This window comes from Bos javanicus, chromosome 11 (assembly GCF_032452875.1).
Source record: "Bos javanicus breed banteng chromosome 11, ARS-OSU_banteng_1.0, whole genome shotgun sequence".
In the NCBI taxonomy this organism is placed as follows: Eukaryota; Metazoa; Chordata; class Mammalia; order Artiodactyla; family Bovidae; genus Bos; species Bos javanicus.
Window position 1 is genome coordinate 91,336,751 of NC_083878.1, and position 27,627 is coordinate 91,364,377.

The window sequence follows — 27,627 nt, forward strand, 5'->3', positions numbered from 1 at the left end:
AGCATAGAAACTCATTTTTGTCTAAAAAACTCATTTGTCTAAAGCATATTGAAAAACACAAAATAAGACATCAGAACTAGGTGTCAGGAGGCTGGAATGCACTGTGATTTCATGAGTGGGGAGGAATACATAACTTCTGTTCCTTGTCTTGAAAGAGAAATCTCGAATGCAGATGACAAGTTCTCTAACCTTAGCTAGAGTATCTGAGCTCCATATAATCATTCTAAAGCCACCTTCTGGAAGAGCTGAGATCTGCTCTACCTGCCTCACTGGAAGCTAAGACCCCTCCTCTGGGTCTCCGTTTCTCATTATATCAATCAGGGTCCCAACAGGAAACAAATGAAATCCACTGGACAGAGAGGAGAGTTTACTGAAGGTGTTATTCAGAGGGGTACAATCAGGGTCAGGAAAACCAATAGGAATAATTAAACAACTTAGAGATGGACATAGTGGAAAGACATGACCAGCCCTCTACCAGAAGGAAACCTGAAAAACCCATTGAAGGAATTCAGCACTGGGAAGGAATGGAGAGAGAAAAAAGGAGAGCGGTCAAGCCAGACTCTGAGCTCATCAGCTGTGTCCTTGTCAGAAGCTGTCACAGCAGCTGCTCAGAAGGAAGGTAATGGGCCCAATTGTCAGCAACTCTGCCAGGCCTGAAGAGCCAGTTCGAGAACCATAAAGTTAGGCATGAACAAGGGTGCCTTCTAGAGGATGTCAAGTACCATTTGCATAACTTTTTGCAGGAAAATCAGTTGACCAAATTTTTCCCAGGTTATGAACAACGGTGTTCATCCTAACTAAACCTTGTCATCAATTCAGTTCAGTTCAGTCGCTCAGTCATGTCCGACTCTTTGCGACCCCATGGACTGCAGCACGCCAGCCTTCCCTGTCCATCACCAACTCCTGGAGCTTAGTCAAACTCATGCCCTTCGAGTTGATGATGCCATCCAACCATCTCATCCTCTGTTGTCCCCTTCTCCTTCTGCCTTCAATCTTTCCCAGCATCAGGGTCTTTTCCAATGAGTAGGTTCTTCGCATCAGTCAGCCAAAGTGTTGGAGTTTCAGTTTCAGCATCAGTCCTTCCAATGAATATTCAGGACTGATTTCCTTTAGGATGGACTGGTTGGATCTCCTTGCAGTCCAAGGGACTCTCAAGAGTCTTTTTCAACATCACAGTTCAAAAGCATCAATTCTTTGGCGCTCAGCATTATTATGGTCCAATTCTCATATCCATGCATGACTACAGGAGAAACCATAGCTTTGACTAGATGGACCTTTGTTGGCAAAGTAATGTCTCTGCCTTTTAATATGCTTAGGTTTGTCATAGCTTTTCTTCCAAGGAGCAAGTGTCTTAATTTCATGGTTGCAGTCACCATCTGCAGTGCTTCTGGAGCACAAGAAGATAAAGTCTGTCACAGATTCCACTATTTCCCCATCTATTTGCCATAGCTGAGTATAAAACTTTCAAAAAGGATCTCTAAAAGAGTTTTATTTATTTTTTTCAGTTTTGAAAATATCAGTGAACAAACTGTGGTGAAGGCAATACATTTTAACTTATTAAGAGCTGTCAAATGAGAATTATTTTGTTGAAAAATCTATATTGTGACATTTAATGTAAAAGATTAATTGCAGAGCAGCCTGAGTTTGCTAATAGCAATTCTTTAACTTCCTAAGGGTTTAACTCTATGCCTAAGTTGGAGTTGAAATACAGCCTCCAATCTATTATGTGGTAAAATCAGGATGCATTGTGACAAAAAAAGCTGAATTTCAATTATTTCATTATAAGATCAAAGATTTTCATCTTGGATCCTGAAGAAATGTATCAACATCACAAGCATGCTAAATATTTTATATTTTTAAATGTAACAAACAATTCAACAAATTAATATATCTTATCACATTCACTTGCTAATTCTATGCACATATTATGCTAAATACATCTGGGTGTTCTTATACAGGTACCGTTTAAAATTAAAAGCATATAAAAATGTTCCTAGTTCCTCTGTCAAGTTTGACTCTGCAACCCCGTAGACTGTAGCCCGCCAGGCTCCTATGTCCATGGAATTCTCCAGGCAAGAATACTAGAGTGGGTAGCCATTCCTTCCCCAGGGGATCTTTTTGATCCAGGGATCAAACCTGGGTCTTCTGCATTGCAAGGCAGATTCTTTACCATCTGAACCACCAGAAAAGTCCTAAAAGCATAAGCTGGAACATTTATCACATCTTCAGTTCAATAAATACCTCTCTCTATGTAAAATGTGTGTTATAGAAAAGTGTTTTCTTTTCTTGTGACATAAGCATTAATGTTAAAAAAATAACCAGAGATAGTAGCTAGACAGAAAAATCCTAGCAATATGCAAACAGGCATATCCAAATACAGACAAGACAAACAGTTTCCTAAGACCAAGAATAGAGATATTTCTTGGAAAGTTTAAAGTATCTGAGAGGCAATGTTCTTCTGCTATCATTTCACTTATAAGTTTACTTCTTGGCTCTCTAAGATATCATGTAATTAAAGATCTGAGATATGCATTTAAAATGAAAGCCTAACTCTGCAGAACTAAAAGCATGAAGTGACAGGATTACAAGACATTTGCAAGATCAGAGGATAGCTTAGAAATTGCAAGGCAGAGGAGTTAGAGAGAAGAGAAGAGGGCAAGTTCCTTGAGAAGGAAGTGGATGCTCTCTGGTTTTACAAACCATGTGAAGAGAAAGTTGCTTCCCTGATGGCTCAGTGGTAAATAATCTGCCTGCCAAGCAGGAGACAAGGGTTCACTCCCTGGGTCAGCAAGGTGTCCTGGAGAAGGAAATGGCATCCCACTCCAAGATTCTTGCCTGGAGAATAACATGGACAGGAGTCTGGTGGGCTGCAGGCCATGGAGCCACAAAAGTCTGACACAACTGAGTGACGAAACAACAACAGCAGCAGAGAAGGCCCTCGTTTCCTTGGGCGCCCACCCTGTAAGGACTTACCCTGCACCAAGCATGGTGACGTATATTGATTACTGATTAGCTAACCCACTGCAGCTCTGAAATACATCCTTCGCCCAGTCCTAGAGATGAGGAGATTAGGTTAGTGAACACTTTCCAGGACTGGCACCTGTGTTTCCAGGTTCCGCAGCTCCCTGCTCCTCCCATTACACTTCCAGGGTAGTGGTACTCTTTTAGTGTGTCCGTCAAAATCATGATAATTATTCAGTAAAATGTAATGGCTAGAATGAAGTTCTGCATTAAAATGTTTTGGGGGTGAGTATAAACATGCTCGCTAACTCGGAACACGCAGGTTCAAGACACAGAATGTGCCATTCCAAGCCCCCAGCCCCTCCCCGTCAGCACCCCTCCAGACACAAACAATACACAGCCTTGAAAAAGAGCAGGGGCAGCCGCAGCAAAGACCAGTTTAGAATTTGGAAAATAGAAGAAAAGCAACAGGAATCGGGGCATGGCAACGATATTGTCTGGCAGGAAATCCTGCCCTGGATGTGGGGAAATCCTAGACTAGGCATGGATTCTGCTTTTTGAGCTGAATGATAAGCCTTCTGCTTCTCTACTGACCCCTCTCCAGGGGACTCTTCCCTAACCATTATCCTTACTGGGATTATCCTGTGTGTGCCTGCTCAATAGTGTCCGACTCTGCAACCTCAGGGACTGTAGCCTGCTAGGTTCCTCTGTCCATGTGATTATCCAGGCAAGAATACTGGAGATGGTAGCCGTTCCCTTCTCCAGGGGTTCTTTTTGACCCAGGGATCAAACCCAAATCTCCTGCATCTCCTACATTGGCAGGTGGATTCTTTACCATCTAGTGCCACCTGGGAAGCCCCAGGTATTACCCGAGTGGATTTCAAGTAGGATGCTGTCCTTGAAAGTGAATGGAAGTCCATGGCTCAAGTGTTCAGACGTTGTTTTGACACTGTGACAGTGAATCACAGGCTCTTAGTTTCTTTAGGAAAAGACTAAGAGACAGCTGCCACATCTCCTTGCAATCTGCTTCTTGCTGCAGTAAACATATCAAAGTTCTTTCTGAGACGTGATCCTCAAGCCTGATTGATGACATTACTTGCTTGTCCTCAACTCCCTTACCCTTGAGTTAATGGTGGAAACCGAAGCCATCAGCCTTGACTCAGAAAGCTGTGCCCTCATATGATCCTTCCATTGGGTTGAGTTTTTGCTCCTGTTACATTCACTCATTTTTTAAATTATTTTTTAAAATTCACATAAAAAATGACATCATATAGTATTTCTCTTTGCCTATCTGACTTATTTCACTTAGCATCATGCCCTCCAAGTCAATCCATGTTGTTTCAAATGACATTACTTCATTATTTTTTATGGATGAATAGTATTCCATTATATATAGGTACCACACTTTGTCCATTCATTTGCGGATGGACACTGAGTTTGTTTGCATGTCTTTGTCATTGTAAATAGTGCAGCTAGGAACACTGAGGTGCATGTATCTTTGCAAGTTAGTGATTGGACTGATTTTTAATGGCCATTCATAAGCTATTTTTGCAAAACTTTCCTAGTCATGTTTCTTGATCAGCTTTCTTAAATACTTTTTTAATCAGCTCCATTCAGGGATTCCAGTTGGTAAGAAAACTCTGCCACCTCAACACAGTTTCCAAGTTTGCCTATAGTACTAACATCCAGCCATTCTGGATATGAGGAAGAAGGTGAAGGTTACTATGGACACATGTGGAAATACATAACATCTGTTCTGTTGGTATTCTTTCATCCAAATGGCCACATCCCACTGCAAGGGAAGCTGAAAATAGTTTTGTCTTCTTCCCAAGATTAGTGGAAAACTTTAATTCAAGAGCTAGTCAGATAGCTGGTTCTACCTGAAATGTAAACCATTTTGCTTACAATTCTTCATATTTTTGCAGATAGCTGAATAGATGCTGAGGACACTTCTTAATATCTAAAACTCTTCTTTTTTTCTTTGAGAAAAGTCTAAGCATGACATCAGAATTTATCTTTTAATGTGAATTTATTTCATCTCTTATTAGAAACTAGTTTATCAAGTTCATTGACAAAAGCATCAAATATTTTATAATACCTCTTCTATTATAAATATTTTCATCTAAGCAATGTTCATGATAAAAATAAGTAGCCCCAAAGTGTAATAATGAATAATCTCCCTCTACTCTCTAGCCCTGCCCTCCTTTCCGTTCTCGAGATATTGTCAATGTTAACTCTTTCAGCTCTTTCTTTCTGCTGTTTTCATTCCATCTCTAAATAACACTGCTCTGATTTTTGTTCTCCACCTGTAGACATTCTCTCTTTACTTCCTTACAAGACGGGAGTTTTCTTGGTTGCTTTTCCCATACCTCCCTCTGCCATCTGCCCACTACAGTTCCATTTAGTGCTTAGCCACTTTGCCCTGTCGTGTCTGATTCTCTGTGGCCCCATCGACTGTAGTCCACCAGGCTCTTCTGCCCATGGGGTTTTCCCAACAAGAATACAGGAGGGTGTTTCCATTCCCTCCTCCACGGGATATTCCCAACCCAGGGATCAAACTCTTGTGTTGCAGGCAGATTCTTTACCACTGAGATACCTGGGAAGCCCACCAGTTGCATCTATGACAACTTTATTTCCAAGTAAGGTCACATTCTGAGGTACCAGGTTAGGGCTTCAGTGTAACTTTCCAAAGGATGCAATCCAGACCATGATACACCCTTTCCTGCTTCTATTTTGTTGTTATTCCTCTCATCTTCTCATCCCTTTCTCCTTCTACATCGTAAGATTTTTCTCCACTTTATTTTCCAAAATGCTGCTTATATTTTTACCTTGGGCATCACACACTTGATTGGTAGCAGCTTGTTCTCAGTCTAAAGCTGTCCCTTTCTGTTCCTCTCTTGATTTTTTTCCTTCAAAACTCTCCACATATTCTACTTAGAATAATACTCATTTTCCCTCTACTGCTTCTAAATTATTAGTCTTTCTGTTTGTTATCTTTTATCCCCTTTTACTCTGAGACATTCTCCCTAAGTCTTGGATGACCATTAGGTGATATTTCATGATTAAGTGAAAAACCTGAGAAAGTGGTTTTACCAATCTACGCATATGAGCGGAGCTTTTTACATGAGTTGCACTTCCCTGTAAACTGACATGTGCTTCACGCTCTTTTCATCAAATGGCTTTAAAATTTTTACAGTTTTGCTATCGTTACAGTGTGACCCTTGAAAGGACAATATATAACAGGATTATTGATAGATTTGATGTGTGGATTCCATCTACCGTATTTCCTACCACTTTTGAGGATTCTGATAAAAATGACACAAAGAGATACTCTAGTTCAAGCCTAGAATTTCATTTCAACTTCGTTATTTCTTACTTATTACAAACCAAAGCAATAAGACCCCAGAACCTGGAATCTGTAGACTCTGATACTTTTATAAAGATTTACAAAAATGACATCCACTTTGCCTCCCTAATTTTCATATATTACCATGTGCTAATCAATTCAGTGTTTGACACAACAAAATGATTTGAGAAATACAACTACAGAATTATCATTTTCTTCAGAAGAAATTCTGCCTAGTGAGGTTCACTCATCATATGGGCCAGTCTGATTTTGCCCATCAGGAAAGATTATTGCTTGAGTAGAGAGATCTTCATGCATTTAAAGAGAAATGTTACCACGGGAAGATTTTGATTAGCTTGTATCTGCATGTTGACTGAGAGGGTGTGGTTTCTGATCCTCACCAGCTTCTCTGTGATGACAGAAAAAGAATAAGTCAGGACATCACATTTCCATCTGTGAGCTCTTCTGTAGACCAAGGAGGTAGGATTCCATTTTGCTCCTAACAATAAAGTACTGTTTGGAGGGTTAACTATACTTGGTTTCACAAATGACTTGTCAAGGCTGCTTTATTAATGATATTGATGTTACTCACATGTGTTACTTTAAAGCATTCTTTGCTCTTCTCTTGAAACCAGAAAGAGACAGAACACATGTAAAATAATCTGACTCCAGCCTGGCAATAAAAGAAATATAGTTGAAACAAATGACAACTCTGGTAAAAGATTACAAAGTGTTTGCATTTAATCTGTTTATTTTCAGTTGTGGCTTTCTGACTGTTTAACAGCATCATAAAGAAATCCAATGTTTGCTCTAGAACTGGGATTGAATGAGGTCCAACCTGGAAAACAAAACTGATCAGTAAACACTATACAGAGGTTATCATTGCTACCAGGGACGTCTATATAATGCTCTTAAAAAGGGTTCCTTTGAGCCAGCAGAAATTCAGCTTTCATAAACTCTGTTCTCTGCACCAGGCAATGAGTGATCTAATTTCTATAAGCCTGAAGCTCACACCAGACAGACTTAGGGCGGAGCTACACTCTCGGACAGCACACGATTCTCTCTGGGCTCTCACAAAGAACACAGAGTCAACACCATCAGCCTTCTGTATCAGCAAGTGGATTCAACCAATTTGGGGTCAAAAATGTGTTCTAAAATAATCTTTGAAAGTCTTAAAAAACAAAGCTTGAATTTGTCATGCACTGGCAACTATTTAAATAGTGTTAACAACTATGTTACTTTTATTTTATTCAGTGTTATAAGTAATTCAGAGATGATATAAATATACAGGAGAGTGTGTGTAGGTCATATGCAAATTCATCACCCTTTTATATAAGAGTATCTGGATTTTGGTATCCACAAAGTCCTGGTACCAGTCCCCCAAGGATCCCCAGAGACGACTGTGTGACACGAATGTAGCTGGCATTGCTAATGAGATTTGTCCAATTTCATTTTGAAGACTTCGTGTCCAAGTCCGTCAGGTTCAGAAGACCTCAATCTCTCAAGACAAGGTACCCTATAACTATGCAGAGTGTCTAAACTCAGACCCTTTGCCAACCAAGGGTTCATACATACAACCATGCAACTTTCAGACCCTCAAGGCATATTTGTTGAACTATGAGAGCATTAACTGAGTAATATCTTGTCTTGGGGTTCTTTCTGAAAATTATGCCTAGACTTTACCTAGTATCTTGCTGTATGAAAATTTCAGGTCTTAGTCTGTGGGATGAAAGTAATTTAAGACAGAAGAGACTTCCATACGTGTCTTTAAATTCAGAACAATGTTGGGACAAGTTGCTCTCATGAAAAAGTGTTTATGACACGCAGACACTCACGTTTAGAGACGATCCAGCAGAAGGTGCATTAAGTTGTACAAGCAGTAAGCCTGTAAAATAGCAATTGATCATCTCAACTGCTTACTAGTTACAGAAACAAACATGAAAATAAAACACCACATCTGTGATTCAAATGGCAAAGGTTACTGAAAAGATATTTTCATATACTGTTGGTATGAATGTAAATTATAGCCACTACTAGAGAAAAGTTAGGGGAAAAAATGGTAAAAGAACTGCGTGTTAAAATGAAGATATGCACTCATGATGTATTAATGTTAAAATGTATTGTATATATTAATAAAAAAGGCAGCACAGATATAGATGTAGGCTATCTGAATTTGTATAAATATTATTTAGAATAAATTAGAAAGATATATAACATACCTCGTGACAGTGGGTTATGGGTAATTTTATTACTTATTAGTCTTCCACAAATTTTCATTCATTCTGTGTATACCATGATAAGAAAAAAAAAATAAACTATTAACTTCCTATTAGGCAATTTGTGTTATCATATGTAATGTTTCTTCTGTGTGTAATACTTTTTTCCTGACCTATGAGATTTTTGAAATTGTACTTATTCTTCAAAGTACAACTGAAAAGTAGTCCTCTCAAAATGTATTTATAATACATAGAGTGCAAATAAATAAACTAATATCTCCAAAGTTAATTATTTTGTTAAGGCTTCCCTGATTGCTTCGGTGCCAAGCAGAATTAAATACATTTTAATTTTTTTTTCAAGCACAGTGTGTTTACATTTTTCCATATTTCTCGTAGCTCACTCGGTAAAGAATCTGCCTGCAGTGCACGAGACTCGGGTTCTATCCCTGGGTCAGGAAGATCCCCTGGAGAAGGAAATAGCAACCCACTCCAGTATCCTTGCCTAGAGAATCGCTTGGACAGAGGAGCCTGGCGGGATACAGTCCATGGGTTCGCAGAGTCGGACACGACTTAACGACTAAACCACCGCTACAGCAGCTCACCACAGGGCAGCTGACGGTGAATGCACTGCCTCTTCCCCTGGACTCCAAGTTCTCAGGAGAAGGATTTATAAAATACTTATGATTCTGTTCTCCAAATGATCTCTTACAATGACTTACAAAGAGGGACTATTTCAATAAACATTTTGCTAAGTTGAAATCTTTTGCTTTTCTAAGAACAAATAAAACCTTAGTTATATGTCAAAATCTAGTGAGCAAAGTGAAGAAAATTAAAAACTGAGTTGGCAAAGGATATATTTTTCTTTCAAAGGTGATTTTTAAATTTTTTTTCAAGAAAGCCTAAGTGTATGGATCTAGTCACTCACATGTTCCATTTCCAGAAATGAGACAAAACGGTGTATATGTGCATTCAGTTCTATATAATTATGTATATTTAAGTTTTTTTCCCATTTTCCCCATAAAATCTAAACTAGCTTGAGAAGTTATTAGTAAACTACTGCCCTCCACATCTAGTTAAGCGTGTAAAGGTTGATGTTCAGTGAACAAAATCTCCACTATAGTCTTTTTATATTTCTTAAAGAAATAGACTGGAGACATAAAGTCTCCAAGATTATTTGCAGTGGAAAAACAGATATTCTGTGCACAAAGACATATTCAAGTTTTAATATTATATGTATATATAACTTTATTTAATGCACTTCTATATTATCTTATTAGAAACACATGCAAACCTGTGAGACAGGTAATTTTACTATTAACTACACATTAACGCAGAGGAAACAGTTGACAGGAAGCTATTTAACTAGGACTGTTTTATTTTGGGCAAATAGCAATGGTCCAGTTGAATGAAGCTGACTTGAGAAAGGCTCTTTATTACAAGGAAACAGGAATGGGATGGGCTTTGCAGGTGGCTCAGTGGTAAAGAATCTGCCTGCCAATGCAGGAGGCCTGGGTTCGATCCCTGGGTCAGGAAGATCCCCTGGAGAAGGAAACGGCAACCCACTCCAGTATTCTTGCCTGGGACATGCCATGGACAGAGGAGCCTGGTGGTATAGTCTATGGGGTCAAAAAGAACAAGAACAGGAATGACTGAGCAACTCAGTACACAGCACGCAGGAATGAGCCCCAGAAGCAGTTCTGCAGTCGTTCCCATCACTTGACTACCATTCCTGGGCTCTCCCTCCATCTCCTGGTGGGACTCTGTCTCTCTGAGCTGTGTGGAAGGTCTGAGACTCCCCCGTGCAGGCCTTGTGGGCATCTGAACCCCGTAAGCTGACCACTGGGAAGGCCAGGAGCTGCCAAACAGGACAGAGACTAATTGTGAGACCTGAACAGATCGTGCAGGGGGAGATGTACAAACAAACTTAGGAGAGACCAGAAGGAAGGCACAGGATGCGAAGGAAAAGATTTATTTTCCCCAAACAGGAAGTTTTCCATGAGGTATAAGGGAAGACCAAACCAGCAAGACCTGAGAGCTGCTGGAAGAATCTGGAGGACCAGGTGTTAAGGAGCGGTTGAGAATTGTTTGACAATGTAGCCAGTTGAGTCAGCATCCAGGAGAACTCTGAACAGAGGACAAAGTTGCAGGACACAGATTTTAACCTCACCACACTGTCCTCAATATTTCCAAAAATAGAGTCTTAAAGCCTGTGCATTTAAAATTGGTTCATTAGGTCATAATAAGGAAGGATATCTTTGGTACTGAGATCAGAAACTGAGCCTCCACTGTGATTCCTGTTTAAAATTAGTAGATGGAAGACAGGGCAGCTTCAGACACACAGAGAACATCAAGGTCGTGTGTCCTGAGTCTCCGCTCTGATTCTACTTATTTAATTAGCGCCGAAGGAAACCGCAATTACAGAACTGCAGTGTGTCCTGTTGGCGATTGACTTTATGACAACATGCCTCCAAACGAAGCTGCCTGTAAAAGACTGCTGCCAACAGCCTGGATGTGAAAGTAACGACCGTAAGCGACTGTCACCAGTGTTCTTGCCTTGCTGGGAATTAGCTGCTGAAAGTCAGGCCCTGTGTTCAAAGGTCATGATTCTGTGACTCCGGCTCGCATTTATCACAGGGCTAAGATAAGACCCGCGCGGCCAGGAAAAGGTCAGCTTCAGAAAGAGCATCAGGAGCAGCGAGCCGGCTGGTCTCTGGTGACTTTATTATGTGCTCACTCACGTCCTTTCCAGCTGCCTCTGAAACCACCTGTCTGTGTTCTTCCTGCTTCTGACAGCAGCATCTCCACCTGCCCAGGGAAACGGCTCCAATTAGGACTGAGCTTCACCTGCCGAGACCTGGCTGAGGCATGTCACCGGCCACTGGGAAGCAGAGGAGGTGGTGCCGTTTTCATAAACGAAGAGAACTCTGCTTTCCCAATAGATAATCAAGAGCCTTCGAAGAAGGGTTAATGAGAGGCTGTCTGATGGACAGAGTGAATTCAAACGCAAAAGGAAGTGTCAAGAAAAGCAGGCATCCGACTGATGCTGTTACCCAACGTGAAGCATCAGAATACAACGATCCTCTTTCAGAAATACGTTGAAGCTCTAAATAAAACAACCCTATTTTAATTGGGTTGCATATGAAAATGGATTTTCCAGTGGGTTGTGTTTTTGGATACAGGCTACATTTGAGCATCACTTAAGAAATTTGCTTTTTTAAAACTTGGGGTTTAGTTGCTCTGCAATGTCGTGTTGGTTTCTGCTGTACAACGAAGTGAACCAAGTATATATATACATATATCCCGTTCCTCTTGGACCTTCCTCCTACTTCCCTATCCCACCCGTCTAGGTCACCACACACACACACACACACACACACACACTGCAGAGATTCAGGTGACATATCAGAGGCAAAGAATCAAGCCTCTAACTTAAACTACAGCCTTTAAGTAGTGGAGGTCCTTTATTCTTGTAATTGATAATTGAATTCAAGCTCTTGGGACCCCATGGACAGTAGCCTGCCAGGCTCCTCTGTCCATGGGATTTTCCAGGCCAGAATACTGGAGTGGGTTGTCATTTCCTTCTCCAGGGGATCTTCCCAACCCAGGAATAGAACCAAGGTCTCCTGCACTGCAGGCAGATTCTTTACCAACTGAACTATGAGGGAAGGTCTGTTAATATCTAATATTGCCTTATAATCAATTTGATACAGAGATCCTGAGAGAGTTGTTAAAAAAAAAAAACACTCAAATAGACAATTTGAAATAGACAGTTAAAATTGCACATCATTGGAGCATCTCTGCAAAGAAATGAAACAACTTTTTTTAAAAAACCTTCCAACTTCTAATGTAAGCACTAAACAATTAAACTCATTCCTCTGCTGACAATAACGCATGATCAATCCCCATTTGGAAAACTCAGAATTTCAAATATGAGTTTGGAACTTTAATTCTGGCTGAAATAAGTATGACTTCAATTCAAACTATAGGAATAGTTTATTTTACATTTTTGATGTACTAAATATTATTCATCTCCTTATGATTCAAATTTTTTAAGAATTTAGGTGAAGAGAAACTGGAAATTGTGATCAACTGGAAGAAATTGAAATTTCCTTAGGAAATTGCCTCTTTTATTTGCTTTATAGACACTCATCTGTCATGAAATATGCACTTATCTACATGCTACCCAAATCATACAAACCATATTTTTAAAAGATTCTTGGAATGTTGTTTTGCATTTCTTTGGCAGTAGGGTAATAGATCTAATTTTAAGTAACCTTTTAAAAATCTGATCACCCATAATAAATTATATCCAAAACAGTATAATTCATATTTGTTTTGAAAGTTGTTTTTGTTAATAAACCAAGTATTATTAGCTCTTGAATATTTAAACCAGTTCAGTAGCTGTTCTGCTTTACTTGTCAGAGTACGTTCAAATTTAAAGTAAGGTAAGTTTATACAAAATTACACAGAAGTTGAAATAATTTTTTGGTTAATTTTTCTTAAGAGTTTTCATTATATTTATTTATCCTTTAATTGTTAATAAATGTTTATATAAACACACCAATCTTCCTTAAAATTATCCTTTATTTTCTATTAATATTCTACTTACATATCGAAAATTTCAGTCCAAATTAAAATATTTTAACAAAAGACTATAATTCCCAATTAAAATTTTTGGAAAAGTTTAATACAGATTAAGCTTTCCTCTAAGACTTTTGTAACTAAAAGCCTCCACAGTTAAAATAGCAACAAACAAACAGTGAACTTGTCTGAATTATGCTTAAGCATTATATAATAATCACTGAGTTAATCTTTTTTTAGAATAATTGACCATATTTTCAAGTTTTCTTTTCAAGGAAGCATATGGTGAAAGTCTTAGAAATATTCTCATGTTTAAGGACAAAAGAGTTCAGAAGTAAGAAAAATTTTAGAACATAGGAATTTTCAAGAAATAAATAGAAAATGAAAATTGAATATGATTTCAGGTAAAAATCTACAAAGTTACAAAAGCTAGTCATGAATAAAAATGCTACTTTATCTTTCTTAATGCATACAGTACAATGTTTAAAGCTGAATTATTAACTGGAATATGCCGTTAAGATATTCTGTAGTTGTGTTATATCTCTTTATGATCACACGCAGGTTTTAAGATCAAATTAGGGGTATGCCATTTCTCAACATAGCTAAAGCAAGAGTATTTAGTTTCTTCCCATAACATTAGGGGGCGACCTTCCCCAGGGGACAGCCTGCCAAGGAGCTCAGTGAGACACAAAGCTCAGAAGAGCAACCTCTGCAACATACTGTCAGTAGAACAATTGTCTGATGCTTTTCCCTGATCTCATTCTGTGGCACGAGTGGAATAGAGACAAGCCTGGGCAGTGTTGAGACTAGAGGTCAAGGTTGCTTCGGGAACGACTGAAGCCACTGATCTGTGCATTTGTCAGCCAGACACCTCTTCCCTGGAAGCCGAGGGTGAGGGCAGAGGAAACAGGGTATGAAACCCACAGATACGACTGGGGTTTGTGAGCTTCATATACATGAGTGTGCTCCACGTGTGTGCTCAGTTGCTCAGTCGTGTCCAACTCTTTGTGACCCCAGGACTGTAGCCCTCTAGGCTCCTCTGTCCATGGGATTTATTGGAGAAGGAAATGGCAACCCATTCCAGTGTTCTTGCCTGGAGAATCCCAGGGATGGGAGAGCCTGGTGGGCTGCCGTCTCTGGGGTCGCACAGAGTCGAACATGACTGAAGCGACTTAGCAGCAGCAGCAGCAGTGTAATAATATATTAATATATGCCATAATATATATGGAAGATCCCTTGGAGGACGAAATGGCAACCCACTCCAGAATTCTTCCCTGGGAAATCTCATGGACAGAGGAGCCTGGAGTGCTACAGTCCATGGGGTCACAAAAGACTTGGACAAGACTGAGTGACTAACACATACACACACACACACGAAACCTTACACATCATGTAGTAAGTGTGAGACAGGAAGGATGCTATGTTGATGACTGAATCAATATTGCATAACTACCCTTCAGTTCAGTTCAGTTCAGTTCAGTCACTCAGTCATGTCCACTCTTTGTGACCCTATGGACTGCAGGACTCCAGGCCTCCCTGTCCATCACCAACTCCCAGAGTTTACTCAAACTCATGTCCATTGAGTCGGTGATGCCATCCAACCGTCTCATCCTCTGTTGTCCCCTTCTTCTCCTGCCTTCAATCTTTCCCAGCATCGGGGTCTTTTCAAATGAGTCAGCTCTTCACATCAGGCGGCCAAAGGATTGGAGTTTCAGCTTCAGTGTCAGTCCTTCCAATGAATATTCAGGACTGATCTCCTTTCGGATGGACTAGTTGGATCTCCTTGCAGTCCAAGAGACTCTCAAGAGTCTTCTCCAGTACCACAGTTCAAAAGCATTAGTTCTTCAGTGCTCAGCTTTCTGTATAGTCCAACTCTCACATCCATACATGACTACTGGAAAAACCATAGCCTTGACTAAGATGGGCCTTTGTTGGCAAAGTAATGTCTCTGATTTTTAATATGCTGTCTAGGTTGGTCATAACTTTTCTTCCAAGGAGTAAGCATCTTTTAATTTCATGGCTGCAGTCACTATCTGCAGTAACTTTGGAGCCCCTCAAAAATAAAGTCTGTCACTGTTTCCATTGTTTCCCCATCTATTTGCCATGATGTGATGGGACCAGATACCATGATCTTAGTTTTCTGAATGTTGAACTTTAAGCCAATTTTTTCAGTCTCCTCTTTCACTTTCATCAAGAGGCTCTTCAGTTCTTCTTCACTTTCTGCCATAAGTATGGTGTCATCCACATATCTGAGGTTATTAATATTACAAAACTGACTACATTTATATTCACTGCAGAACAAGGGGGATAAAAAGGAAAGAAAAGTTAGATGGATAACTACTAAAGAATTGAGTACTCGTGGTAGATGCTGAAGAGGCTTACAGGGAGCAGCTCTATTCTTTAAGACTCATGTCATGACTATACAATTAATTCCCGAGATTTATTGGAAAACTACTCGACACTGACTTAAACCACAGTATACAGTTAACGTCTCAGTTTTCACCAGGTACTCAACACACCAATGTGAATGGCTTTAGAGGTGTTTACATAAAACAAACAAGTTAAAAAAAATGGAAATGTCATTTATTATGCATACATATATGATTTATACATCTTATCCTTATTATATTTATAGTTGTGCTTACTTCCAACAACTCTGTGAGGCAGGTTTTAATTATTTCAACTGTGTGTGTAAAAGCTGTCTCAGAAGGTATATATGTCAGAACCCAGGACGTGCCACTTACATACACTCATGCTGAGACTGGAAAACAAATTTTCTAACTCAAAATCCAGTGAAGTATATGGACATCTAGCATAATCCAAAATGCAAAATCTTACATTCTCGATGAACTAATGTCTCTCTTACTCATTGTCAGTACTCTGCTGCTGCTAGTCACCCTACAGGTTGCGGTATGTTTGTGTTGATTCATATCAGTTACTGGGATCTAAGCAGGAGGAATTATCACAGAGACTCAATTAAGTGGGGCACATGTACAGAGAGTCAGCTTGAGGAAAGAGTGGAAGCTAGATACTTTGGGGCAAAGCAACAAGCAATTGAAAACAATCCGTGCGTGAGACTCGGTTCTCATCTAGATGCGGCCACCAACCAGCTCTCCAGTCTGGATCATGCCATCAGGACATGATCTTCTCCTGTGAAATGCAGGATACAAGGCCAGGCTTGCATATGTCCTTCTAGTTGTCTAATTATTCAAATGTATGTTTGTCAACAATCTGAAGAATGACATTAATAAAGTGGTTGAAAATTTTGAGAGACCACAGTCTGAATCTTGAGGCAGCTACATGTTTAGCTATGAGACTTCTGGGCAGGTTATATAATTCTTTTAAGCACTGGATTGTTCACTTAGGAAGTTAGTGATCACTACTTTATGGATTCAGAGAAGGCAATGGCAACCCACTCCAGTACTCTTGCTTGGAAATCCCATGGATGGAGGAGGCTTGATAGGCTGCAGTCCATGGGGTCACTAAGAGTCGGATACGACTGAGTGTCTTCACTTTCACTTTTCACTTTCGTGCATTGGAGAAGGAAATGGCAACCCACTCCAGTGTTCTTGCCTGGAGAATCCCAGGGACGGGGGAGCCTCGTGGGCTGCCATCTATGGGGTCGCAAAGAGACAAACATGACTGAAGCGACTTAGCAGCAGTAGCAGCAGCAACTTTATGGATTAACTGAAAGGATTAAGGACAGTGCAGTCTACTGAGCAGTGTCTCAAAATGGATAGGAGACAGGCAATTATTGTGGGGCTGATCATTAAATGCTTCTGTGATTCAGTTGTTTATCTAAAGAGTTCACGTTTACCCCTGAAGATACCCCCAAATCTCCCTTTATAACTCATTCTCATCTTCTTAAGAACTTAGAGTTCATAACACACAGCTCTCTTTCTGTTTTATCCTTTCAGCAATTTAACGATCAAAATCAGGACTGGCCTTTCCGTTGTCAAAAAGCAACCTGTCTGATAATCCTGAAATATCAGCACCATCTCTCTAAGAAAAAAGCTCTTTTAACTGAAAGAACCTCCTTTTAAAAGCACAAGTTCCAGAGAGAGACCCCCCCACCTTGAATTTTTTGTTTAACTTTAGCAGAATCAATTAATGGGGATAAAGCTGTGCATTTGGAGAGAGGGAATTAGGGTTCAGAGGGAAGGATGGAGTGAGAGCCTCAAACGGAGGAGGAAGCAGCATGGATTCTACACTTCTCTGGCCTGTAGCACAGTTTTCTTCCAACCTCTTCGTCTTCCTTGTGGACCCAAGTCCAGAACCAGGTGGAAGAAGCTTCAGGTTTGGAGATTTGGCTCAAGAGTTCAAGCTGTCATTCTCCCAGGAACCTATTCCTTGACCTTGAACATAACCTTGAACTTCCAGGACAAAGTTTCTTTTGGTAAGATTGGTGTCACCTCTGACCTATTTATCTAAAAATTTCAAATGTAGTTCAAAGGAGATGAAATATATGGAAACGTTTTGCAAATAGAACTCTGTATGCAACAGTGAGATATTTTCAATATTTTAAAACACATCTTGTACTTTTTGCCAATTTCTTGCATTACCCAGTTTCTTCCAATAGTGCCAATTTTGGGGGGAACTCGTAAGATTAGACTACATTATCTTTAGAATTTGGTGTATTTCTTATGCAAAATTAGTAAGATTGTATGGAAATGCAAATATATGTAAATATCATGCAAATGAAAATTCAATGAGTCGTGTTGAGCTCTCTATAGAATACAAAAAAACAGACATGGCTCCACTTACAGGAGCAAGCATAAGCCGAACATACAAATTTTATGGCATAATTAATCATATGCAATATTATATCAGTGGTAAGCTAAATTTCCAGTAAATAAAAAGTGAATTATGAGGCACCTACACTTTTAATTTGATCAGCTGTCTTGGGGTTTGTGATGCATGTTATCAGGGAGTTGAGTGTGTTCTCTTGTATTGGAATTAGGACACATTGGGGTCAGAATGAGCAGCAGAAATAAAAACTAAAAGGGTTCCCAGGTAAACATATGAAGTCTTTAATGAATGGTCTCTAAATTGCTTTGATCCGTGGTCTACTACAATATCTGTATCCCAATAGATCTTCCATCACACCTGCTGGTATTTAGTATTCTGTAATAAATCATCTTGGACATATTTATTCAGTAGAGGTTTGATGATTATTTAATATGCACAAAATGGGACACAAAATATTAATACAAAAGGGAGATCTTTGCTTCCCTGAAGCTTTTGGATAAGAGAGGCAATACAACAAGAAGAAAATTCTTTAAGATTCATGGTATAAAACCAGAACAGGTTCAGGATGGCTTTGAGGAGGTAGTGGTTTGGGATTGGGATAGTGAAAGATAAATAAAAATTTTAACCCTGGTTTATATTTAGGATTTTGTTATAACCTCTTTTCAGAAAAAAATTTCAGACTAACTTGATATCAAGTGGCCTTCATGAAATTTTTGCAGGCTTGGTTTTCTCTTTAAAAAGAGGTCTTATTATCTAATATACTCTGTGGTCTCTAGATATTCCATTTATTAGACAAATAATTTTTATGGTTTTTCCAGTAGTCATGTTTTTGAACTCTGCAGGAGATGAAAGCCGAGTCCTCTGCTCTTGTAAAGCGCGTCCCTACCAGCCTGTCTGACACGCAGCACTTCTTCTCTGTGCTAATTGAGCAGCAACCTGCTCACCTCCACCACCGCCTGCTCGCAGTTTTGAGATCTGTTGCTTTTAAGACAGAGTCATAAACGGGATCACGTGCAGAGACTGAGCGTCACCTACTGCATTTCTACTCCTGAATCTAAGTGTGAACATAATTTGATAAATATTTTTTTTTCAATTCTATGAAATCCTCTATCACATTTATTATTGCTAATTTGTTGGGTGCTGTCATCTAGACCTCAAGCATTCCTTTCAAGTGACTCTATTAGAGAAACTCTCCATGAGACGGGGATCAAAAAGAACTTCATTTCTGAGTGACCTGTTTGCTCCAATCATATGGAGATTTAATTCAAGTAATCGCCATGGCTTATCTTTGCTTTGACTGCTGGGGAACTTGCACTCCATCTAGGACACGATTTTAAGTGCAGTGTTTCTGTGTGATGAGTTTACCCTTAGCTGTGAGTGACTCCCCTCTTACATTTCTCCACCCAAATGCATCTTCATTTTTTATTGTCTTTTATTGAGTTTTTTCACATAAGTATGCTATCTTATTTTTACGATGAACTAAGCAGTTTGCCTCTACAACTATTGCTTAAATCTCACAAGTTTGCATTGCACTTATTTTTTATTTTCTCCCTATTTTGTTCCTTCCCCATTCTCAATAATCTATATCTATCTTTTGCCTACACCTATCATTGCTTAAATCAGAATGTTTTGATCAGAGGAATAAGCCTTAATAAGCTATAAGCAGTCTTTCCTCTGTGAAGATGGTGGATATTTGTCCTGTCGTGGATTCGGGACCTTATTGCCAATACAGAGTCTCATATCTGAAGAAAATGAAAGAGGATAATTTTTTTTATCAAGAACAAATGTAGACCAGCCCTTTGGGACATCCAGGTACCAGGAAGATCTTGTGAACTGCTAATTGCTTTAAATACACATCTTGAAAGTGGTCCAGGGGACGATGAGTCTGTACAGTTTCTTATTAGCTGAATCAATATCAGTGCTTTAAAAATTGGCAAGAACATGAAGACCTTGAAGCTTCTTCTGTTACAAGGAAACCAAAATGGAATATTAAATATTTAAAAAGTAGGTCAGACTTAATAAATGCATTTTCAAGTAATCCAGCCTTTAAATTAAGCCACAGTATGGAAGAAATGGATTTGAAATGATCTGCCAGTGGCCACACCAGTCTACGCCGGTGCTCTTATTATGTCAAAATTCTATGTACACAGAAATAGCTTAATGAAAATGGACATCCAAAAGCCACAATAAGGACCCAGAAAATTAAATGCCTAATTCTCAGCAGAGGAAAATGTTCAGAGAGGGTGAGGACTATGCCAAGACTGGTGTCATTAAGTCTGGGGAGCATGGTCACCGAGAAGAGCAGTCGTAACAAGCACACACACACTGTCACTGAGCTGTCAGAATCCCCATCCTGCCTCCACTGCAAAGTGACAGGATTCTCCCCACTGTGTTGAGAATGATGTTTTCCAATCGCTGCTAACAGGCTCTGGGAATGGGGTGGTTTTAATACACCCTGGGCTCTGCAGTCTTTCAATGTACCGGATCGGAGGGTGTATATCATAACCTTTTCTCTGTCCCCGTCGCTGGCATGGTGCTGCTGGCTGCGTGCCGTGAAGGTCGTCTTCCCGGGGAGGATGGGCGGGCTGGAGTTGTCAGCGCCTGTCTCTATTTGAGGCGAAGACCAGAAGACGCGGCCGATGCTTGTCTCTTGGATAAAGCAATAATGAATGAGGCATGGATCAACCCTCTGTTTAATCTCTACCAATCTGCTCCCAGTGCTGGTATCAGGCCTGCCGGCCATGCAGCCAGCCCAGCCACACTGAGTTGCTTTAACTTTGATCAGTACAAGTACCTACAGAAAGTACCAGATGCATCCAAGGAGAAATACTTATGGAAATCAACTAGCATTAAGTGTTTCTGAATTCTGGATGCATGTTAGGACAATCAGGGAGTAATTGTAATCCTGGCTTAGAAAGAACCTCACTCCAGAGCAGTCAAAACTGAAGCTCTACCTTTGGGGTCCAGGCATCTTGTAGTTGGGGCTCCCAGATGGTGCAGTGGTAAAGAATCCACCTGCCAGAGCAGGAGGCTCAGGAGACAAGGATTCAGTCCCTGGGTCTCGAAGATCCCCTGGAGGAGGAAATGGCAACCCACTCCAGGATTCTTGCCTGGAGAATCCCATGGTCAGAGGAGCCTGGCAGGCTCCATCCACAGGGTCACAAAGAGTCAGACTCGACTGAACACAGCACAGCATCCTTTTGTAACCTGCATCCCAGGTGACCCTAATGTTTAATCCAAAGTAAGAATATTTCAAGTTCTATTCTAGTGAAGAGGCTCTTTAGCTTCTATTCACTTTCTGCCATAAGAGTGGTATCATCTGCATAGCTGAGGTTGTTGATATTTTGCTGACAATCTTGATTCCAGTTCGTGATTCATTCAGCCCAGCACATATACAAAGACAGACTTAAATGTTGTTGACAAGAACTTGTCTACTCTGTAAGAATTATTTCACTTTGTAACCTACTACTGCAAAAGGTAGGCAGTCTATTATTTCCATTTCAGAAAACTCTAAATTCTCTAAAGCAGATCCTTATATTAAACATCAAACAAACAAACAAACTTTTCCCCAACAGCACAGACTCTCTGGAACCACAGATAATACATTTCACCTCATTTTCTGAATATAATTGTCAGTATCACAGCTACCTTGTGTTTCTTTTCACAGGTGCCTCGATGTTCTTCTGCTTCCACGCTGTGTGTCCAGAGGAATGGATGCTTCCGAAGAACTCTAGAAATGAACACTTAAAGTGAGGAAAGCCCTGAGTCTGATGGTTAAATGTCCTTAGTTACATTTGAGAAAGGTGTTTCAGAAGAACACTACAGGTAGACACAGGAGAAAAGCCTTAGAAAAAACCCAGCAAAAGCAAGAAGGCCAGCCTTCCACAGGAATATTCCTATGGAACACTTTTAACTAAAATTACTGTATATGAACTAGGCCACTGAAAACTCTGTGGCCCTTAACTGAAGTAAGTTCTTTAATCTTCCAAGGTAATCACCCTGCTTGTTTCAAACTCTTGTCAACTATGGATACATTTGGAAAATACAGATTCACAGTCCTTCCCTTGTATCCCTGTGCTATTTGAAGCTATAATAAATTAAAAACTCTAGTACCGATAAAATTCCATCTTATTTGCACTCACCAGTCTTCCCATATTTTCAAATTTGATTTTAAAACATTATAGGCTTTATTTTCTAAAAGCTTCACCTTGAGGAAAGTGTAATAAAACATAAAGAGAAGCCAAAGTTCTTTGTTGTAATGCATCTTTTCTTTAGCTGGAAACAACAAGACGGTTGTGTGAGTTGAAAACAAACATTGACTTATGTTTAGAGTTTAATTATTTACATGGAGTGCACAAAACATAAATAGGGCTTATTATGGTTATAATCTTACAGATGTGAAAAGAAAGCTTTAGAGAGGATAAAAATTTAAGCAACCCAATAAATGGTGCATCTGTATTGATTTTATTTTATTTTTTAAAAATTTTATTTTATTTTTAAACTTTACATAATTGTATTTGTTTTGCCAAATATCAAAATGAATCCGCCACAGGTATATATGTGTTCCACATCCTGAACCCTCCTCCCTCCTCCCTCCCCATACCATCCCTCTGGGTCGTCCCAGTGCACTAGCCCCAAGCATCCAGTATCATGCATCGAACCTGGACTGGCATCTCGTTTCATACATGATATTATACATGTTTCAATGCCATTCTCCCAAGAGTCCATAAGACTCCCTCTCCCACAGAGTCCATAAGAATTATTTTAATTCCAAATTGATTAATCTTTCCACATTTTCAAATAAGCCAAAAAAAAAGCATTTCTAATGAGAGAGTTATCATTCTCTCCTCTCAAACCTCAAATGCCTCCTACATGTGCATTCAAAAAGTGAGAAAAATAATTAATTACTACATCTTCATGGTGAGAGCTGTGACAGATATTTAAATGAAATGTGTCTTTACTGAACTTCCTCAAAGCTGGAGCTATGACCACCTCTTAATATATTTGTTTTCCATCTTTACATGAACATTTAATTTCTTCTACTAGGTCACTGATGACCACTGATGTCTAGAAAACAGTATCCACTCATCTTTCCTTATAAATTATGTATTCATAGATAGTCTCATCTATGCAGAACCTTGAATTTCAGAGGCCCGAATAGTCCACAAATTCAAGGAAGCAGAGGCTCCCAGCAAGGGCTTTCTGTTAAAGGGAGCATCTTGTCCACTCTGTCACACACCTGTCTGTTTCAATTGAGAATTTCGTCTTTCCTGTCATCTTTAAACTACAATAAACTTTTCTGTATCTTTCATTAGATTCAAGATCCCAGCCACCAGGGGATCTACCTGCTCACCTGTGCTTACCTTTTAGCCCAGGAACCCAGCACTGGGTTCCCAGTACTGGGACCTGCAGTCATGGACACTCAGTGACCACCTGCTAAATAAATAAATGAACTAATGAAAGTGCAAACTGGGACACATCATAGGGGTGAGAGAACCAGGGCTTCAGTTAGAACCCCAGTTGACCTTTACTTCCATGACGACAAGACTCCTGTCATAAAAACAGAGTGCAGAGGACTCCGAGGAGGGAGAGGGTACACACAAAAGGCAGGATTCTGAATTTGAAAATGACCCTGATCAATCTCAGGTGGAAATGACAAAACAAAATTCATTATGAGACATGCACATTCATTCATTCAGTCAGTCACAAACAGGTGCTGAATGGCGGCTCCATCACAAGTATGCCTCCATGCTCCGGGACACCCAAAGGCATTCCTGGAAACCAGACAGCTGCCATAACCCATCTGACCTCTGAGGGTATGGTCCTATCCCAAACCTACATAGATAGAATCCTTTCCAGGCAGGAAACAAAGTTCATGCTCTTTCTCATGGTTCAAAACCCAGCAGGACGTTGGAACCAGAGGGCTGCGGTTCACTGAGCTGAAATCTGAAGACAAACAGACAAGAAAACAAAACTTCTTGATTTCTGAAAAAAAAATACGTCTGTACTGAACAAAAGATTTTTAAAAACAGGGTGAAGGAAAATTAAAAAACAAGCAAACAAATGTTGGTGACATATGAGCACAGACTAGAATGGCATTAGAGTACAACAAAGAAGCCATTGCCTGGGTGCAGCCAAGGTGAGGTGAAGGGTTAATCCCTGCTGCCCTGGGTGGAAGGGCAGAGGTCCTCAGAGGGCATCCAATTACCAGTGCAATTGATTTTGTCCTGGTGATACTGTTCCGAGAACATGCGGTATGTGAGAGGTGAGTGTCAGGGGCACCTGTGTGTGTGTGGGTATGCATGTGCATGGGGGTGATGGTGGCCACCGTGTCCCTAGAGCCACAGACCGTCCTTGCCAGGACTGCATGGCAAGAGCCCAGGGTAGCAGCAGCTCTGACATCGCAGGCAGAGGCAGGGCGAGGTGTCTTGCAGAGCTCTGACACCATGGCTGTCACTCAAGGCGTCATTAGCAATGAAAGGGAGGTGGTAAAGCCTGTTGTGTTGTCATCACACAGTGATAAGGTTGGCTGCCGACCAAATTAGCTTGCTTAGGGAGTGTGAATCAAAATGACATGTAATCTGAATGTTAATGAAAATTTTCTCTTGCTCCAGGCTTCAGATCCCATCCAGAAAGCTGTCATCTGGAAGACATTATCTTCCTCCTCCTCCTCTCTCTCTCGTTTTGATTTGCATTTCCAAGTTTACATACACTGTAAAAATAATTTTTAGCCAGCAGTGCTTGGACAACTGATGCTTAGTCAATTAGATAGCTGAGTCAGTGATGGAAGACCTTCCCCGAGGAGGAGAGAGCTTTCAAGGTAGTAAGATAGTTCTTTCCTTGCATGTGTGTCTATGAACTATGACAACTCGAATCCCAAGTGAAAATACTTAGAGAAGATAGGTCCAAGCATCACAGTTAGGGAAGATGCATTTCCGTGTCTTCCCACACATCAGAATACAAAGTGTGTAACATCTCATGTGATGAGGTGTCAGCGACTCTTGTTTTAAAAGAGGTAACCATGTGGAACACCTAGCAGTGTATTTATTTACCACAAAAGCCTCTATTAAATTATTTAATATCAAGATCGCTTATGGATTGCTATAAAATACTTTAAGAAATTTGAATAAAAATAGTAAAATTGGGCAACCAGAGACAGGCAGGTATGGGAGAATGTTGAAGCAATTTATTCACACACTGATCTATTAGTATTTGTTAGTAGAGATAAATTAGAGTCAATAGTTCTAAGTTGAAAATATAGCAAGAAGCCTCCTTGATTAGCAATCAAGGGCATGGGAGTGTTAGAACTTGCTCTGAGGTGGGTGAACTACATTTCTTTCTCTGTTACACTCAATTCCTGTGAATGTATAGAAGTTGGATTATAGGAAAGTAATTCCAAAGTTTATCTCGGAGAGAAACCATAATTGAGCCAAAATTGTTTCCTGAGTCTTCATATCAAAAAATAAATGAAGATATGAAAAAAATGCAATCTATTCTTATTCTACCCAATACTGTGGAACATTAATACATTTTTTTTTAATGGAGACATCACTTGTCTGGAAGAAAAGAGATCTGGTATTCCAGGTCTAGTTCCACAATTATTATCTAGCTATATAAAATTTGAAAATCCACTTATTTCCTACATTATAATATAGAATGCTATGAATAATTATTTTAGATGTTTGTAATTCCAAAATACTAACAGAAAATTTAGGGTCCATAAACTTGTATAATAATAATGATAATTATCACTTTATCATATACCAAGGACTGTTAAATATCTACTAAGCATTATTTCATTTAATTAAAATACCATCTTTGTTTTCAGTTGATAAAACTGAGGTTTAGAGAGTTCAAGTAACTTATTAAAAAGCACAAAATGATAAGCAGCATATTTTGATTTGAATCCAAATCTCCCTGATTCCCGAATTTATTTTATTAATGATACATTCTGCTGCAACCTTTAGTGGTTTACAACTTGCCAGTGTTTCCAAGGAAATTGTTAATATATATTCTTTAAAATGTTTTGAATTGTGGCAAATTTGTTATCTGAAAAAAATGAATATAAAAATCAAATTAATATGATAGATGGCCATGCTTTAAATACCATTTTATTCAATATCTGTATTTCAGCATAATTCATGAATTTTTCCCCCTATGGCCCTGGGGGCCAGTCTAAAACTACTATATAGTAGTTTTAGCTATGGAAGTATAGGAATAATTATCAGCCATCTTCTCCATGCCATAACTGCACTATGAAATTTTAATCCTCCCAACAGCTCTACCATAAAGAAGACAGCACTGAAGAATCGATGCTTTCAAATTGTGATGTTGAAGACTCTTAAGAGGCCCTTGGACTGCAAGGAGATCAAGCCAATCAATCTTAAAGGAAATCAAACCTAAATATTCATTAAAAATACTGATGCTGAAGCTGAATTCCAATACTTAGGCCACCTGATGAGAAGAGCCAAGTCATTGGAGAAGACCCTGATGCTGGGAAAGACTGGGGACAGGAAGAGAAGGGGGCAACAGAAGATGAGATGGTTGGATGGCATCACTGACTCAATGGACATGAATTTGAGCAAACTTCAGGAGATAGTGAAGGATAGGGAAGCCTGGTATGCTGCAGTCCCTGAGATCAAAAAGAGGTGGACATGACTTAGTGACTAAACAACAACCATAGCTCTATGGAATAAATATAGAAATTTAAAAGAAAAAACTAAGATATAGCTGGAATAAATGAGATATATTTAGAATAAGCTGCTAGAAAAAAATACTCCAATAGGACTTTTTGTCATTAATTTTTAATTAGGCTTTATTTTTTTTAGGAGAATATTAGATTTTCAGGAAAATTGGGATGATAGTACAAAATTCCCATATAATCACACAAAGTTTCCCCTGTATTAATATTTTACATTACTTTGCTACCTTTGTTATCATTAATGTAAATATACTGATAAAGCATTATTAACATAGCCCATATTGTATTCAGAGTTCCTTAGTTTTTACCAAATCATCCTTTATCTGTTCCAGAATCCCATTCAGCACAGATTATTTATCAATACTGTTATATTTATAATAGTTATTGAAAACTTCACTGAGAGCCAACTACATGCATCATCTCATTAATCTTCCCAACAACCATTTGGAACAGATATGATTACAGTATCACACTCATTTTGTAGCCAGAAAACTGAAAGTTCAGACATCTGACAAATTTTTATAAATGATCTTTATTGCCGTTTATCTCTAATTTTTTAAAAAAATTCTCTTGAGACTTATTGGACCCAAATGTTACTATAGAAGTGCTTTGTTTGATTTCCTGGTATTTGGGATTTCCAGTTTTCTGTTATTAACTTCCAGCTTAATTCCAGAGAGTTCTTACTCTTTGTGATTCTTATTCTTTTAAATGTGTAAAGTGTGCTTCATAGCCCCGGATTGGTCTTTTTTGGTGAATATTCCACAAGAGCTTGAGCAGATTGTGTATTCTGCTGTTCTTGGATGAAAATGTTCTGTATCTGTCAATTAGATCAAGTTGATTAATGATGCGGTTTAGTTCAACTAAATCCTTATGGATTTTCTGCCTACTGCTTGTATCAATTACAGAAAAAAAGAGGATAGAAGACTCCAATTTCCTTAGGGAATTTGCCCATTTTTTTCTTGCAGATCTCAGTTTTTGTCCCCCATATTTTGATCCTCTGTTCCTGGGTGCATACATTCTAAGGACTAAAGTGTTTTCTTGAGAACTGACCATTTCTTTATCTCTGTGATCTT

At 39.3% G+C, this 27,627-nt stretch overlaps 1 long non-coding RNA gene across 3 annotated transcripts; it reads right to left on the reverse strand.

Moving 5' to 3' along the window:
- Positions 1-7,017: 7,017 nt before the first annotated feature.
- LOC133257485 (uncharacterized) lies at positions 7,018-23,636 on the reverse strand. Of its 3 annotated transcripts, none has more exons than XR_009739576.1 (3): positions 23,217-23,636; positions 21,502-21,672; positions 7,018-7,145 (listed from the first exon to the last, which is right to left on the reverse strand). It is a non-coding gene; the product is annotated as an uncharacterized LOC133257485 (long non-coding RNA). The 3 variants fall into 3 exon arrangements; XR_009739578.1 differs by lacking the exon at positions 7,018-7,145 and adding an exon at positions 8,526-8,589; XR_009739577.1 differs by lacking the exon at positions 7,018-7,145 and adding an exon at positions 10,487-11,328.
- Positions 23,637-27,627: the final 3,991 nt, after the last annotated feature.